We start from the raw sequence: 3,179 nt of genomic DNA on the forward strand, positions 1-3,179 counted from the left end.
GGATTCAATAAATAAATTAAGTTACATGAACTCATACTTGGAACACTTAATTCAACACATTTACACTGCAATTTTTATTCGTCTTTACATAAATTAAATTATTCAAATTACCTTAGAATTGGTACCACATGGCTTAAAATCTATTTACTGTCATTGATTGTCACTTTGTTGCCCTAATTATTTTGTGTTGACTCTACTTAATATCGTGCCTTCTTTTTGCAAAAATATATTGAAGATCAGTTAAGAAATTACCAGATGTTGAAAAACAGCAAACATTTACTTGTGTAACTTTTTTTGCAAACAAATTTTCATTCTTTTAAAAACAATTTTGTTTAAAATGTTGAAGAACAAGTAAACATGAAAGTTGTGTACATTATGTATGCTGCCAATATAATGATCTTGAAATTTCTCCCAAGTGCAGAACGTGACTGTCGTGGAAATGTTTATTTTACCTGGACAGAGACATGAGATTCAAGAACAAAAAGTTCTCTGTGAATGGTCAACAAGATTTATTTGCAATTGCAAGGCACACACCCCGTCACACCGAGCTCTCTGGTACAGAAATGTGTGCACCGAGGCAGTCTCAGATACACTCATTTCTACAGCATGTTATCAAAACAGACAAACTGTGCCAAGGAGAGAACGATGTTTGATAAACAGCAACAAGAATGATTACTTCTAAACAGATATTGTCCTGATAGATAACGAGTAAAATCATGAAACATGATGACATTATAGTAAGCAAAAGAGGCCACTGACACTTGGCCTGAGAAGAAATGTAGGGCTTCAAAGGATAAATTATTGTTTTAAGACAGTGACCTTTGCCCATCTCTTGTGGGCATTTAGGGAGAGAAAACTTTTAGATTTTTTTACAAAAGTGTTTTAGTCTACAAAAAAATCTCATTATGTATCAGAACACAAATTGTTGTTACGAATGATATGTTTGAAAGAGTTCAAAGAAATCAAAACAGTCCTATGCTGACTGATTCCACTCTGGAATAAAAGTCAAATATTCAATTTGGCTTGGTTGTTCACTGGAGTACACAGCAGAATCACAGCAGCAAGTCCCTCAACAAACATAAAACACTGAATTTTTCTAAAACCAACCGAACAATAATGAACTGCAGCACTGAAACACAAACAAGCCACATGTAACAGTCAGCAGCAATCTATGAAACATCAAAATACTAAATCAGAAGAAAAAATAAAGGTTGTGTTTAAATCACAATTTCAGAATGGCAGGATCTCTGACGCCAGCAAGCAGAGTGATAAAATATTTGTGGAGACAATGACGGTTGGCAGTTTTGGCAGACCAACTGCAGATTCCTTAGTGTCATATCTGTACAACCACTGCTTTCAGCTAAGAGTTGCACCAAAATGAGATTATTCAGAAAAAACATTTTCCATCTTCATATTAGAACTGTGAGATGATTTTAAAAAAATGGAACACACTGAAAACAAGAGGAGTGTCTGCTTTTGCCTCTGTCACTGGCATCCATAGCCTAAGCTGGTGGCAAAGTGTCCATTGTGTAATCAAGAAGCTCTGCATTTTTAAAACACAACTTTCTATGTCCAAATTATAACATCATATCCTTCAAATAGGTGTAGATAACATTTTTTTCTGAACAAGACTTGAAGACTTGAGTCCTCCAGGGGTCCTTTGGTTTAGCCAGTAGCTTGCTTTTGAGGGTTTTCAGTTTTGGGGAAAGCTTTGACCAGTCTAGCTCGATGAAAAGTTTCTGAAAGGCTTCTGAGCTCCTTGGGGTATGCAAGATTCTATGCATAAGTCACAAGCCCTTGGAAAGTTGCCCAGATTGGTCATGACCTTTGTTCCATCGATGTCCTCTGTACCCTCTGGCGGATTAGTCTGGTTGCTACAGACCTTCATCCCTTGTACAGCAAGGTCTTGTGCCACAATGTCTTCATCTGCATCCTAAAATAAGATTTTGTATCTTAGGCTGTAAAGCTAAAGGTGAACAGGCATTTTAACTTACATAATAGTCTTWATAAAGTTGATCAGCAAATTTCCCAAGGTACAGCATCAGACACCGGATGACAAGGTCTCTGGTCAAGTTGATGGTAGGATTGCGAGATGCCTAAAATAACAAATTAATATTAGTGAAGATCACAGAGCAGTTTTTAACAACAGAAGGCTTAGATTTAAAGAAACCACTGTCTACAATGTGCTGCAAAGCAGCAAGTCTCGTGAAACACTTCCTGTATTAAAAGAGGTTTCAGACAACCAGCAATCACTTCAGAAAGTGACTGGTCTTTGAAAAAAATACTCCATAACACCAAAGCAATGTTGTTTATCACTGATCATATGGGATCATAGGTACAGTTTTTCACCAAACTAGCTGCTTCCCAATGGTATACTGTATATGGTATACTGCTAATTATGCCTTCTAATTTACAGCAGAGAAAAAAAAATTCAACTCATTTCTACATACAGAGAGGTTTTAAAGGAAAACGTACATAGGCTCAAGTGTCATTTGCACAGAAATTAAACTGGTAAAAGAAGAGTAATGTACAACCTTCTCTATATTGACAAGCTGTTAGAAAGTTGGGATCAGGACTCTGAGCAGGGTGATGTCCATTCTAATCATAAGCTGTATGAGCACAAGTAATTATTAACCTCTCACATTAACATGTTGGTGTTAGCTATATGCTGTCACCATGACTAAAAACACAACACTTTGAAAACAAGATAACATGAAATAAATGGGGATTGAGGACGTTTATTTTGTGCCTTCGCGCTCAATTTTGTTGAGTTGGAGAAAGGTATGGAAGCTACGAATGGTACAATAAATTGTGTTAAATGTAACATACTGTATACTTGTTGGGTAAATCAYGGAAACAGACAAAAATGTTCAAATGCTGGACCAACATAGATATAAAATGTTACTATTGAAGCTTCTAACCTTGAATTCCTTGCAGTCGACAGGCTGTGCCAAGCCTGTGCCGATTTCAACTATCATGTGGGGCAATTCCTGGGGCGGAAGTGTACGACGAATAAAACCAAAGAGTTCCCATTGAGTAGAATTTATTGATTATTCAACATTGTTGAGCTTACTGATAAAAATAATTTAAATCCTACTCGGTAATTTTGAGCTGAAATTATTTATTAAAATATAAGCAAAATGCAGTTGACAAATGATTAAAATTCAACAGAACCAACA

This window comes from Austrofundulus limnaeus, unplaced genomic scaffold (genome assembly GCF_001266775.1).
Source record: "Austrofundulus limnaeus strain Quisiro unplaced genomic scaffold, Austrofundulus_limnaeus-1.0 Scaffold80, whole genome shotgun sequence".
Lineage (NCBI taxonomy): Eukaryota > Metazoa > Chordata > Actinopteri > Cyprinodontiformes > Rivulidae > Austrofundulus > Austrofundulus limnaeus.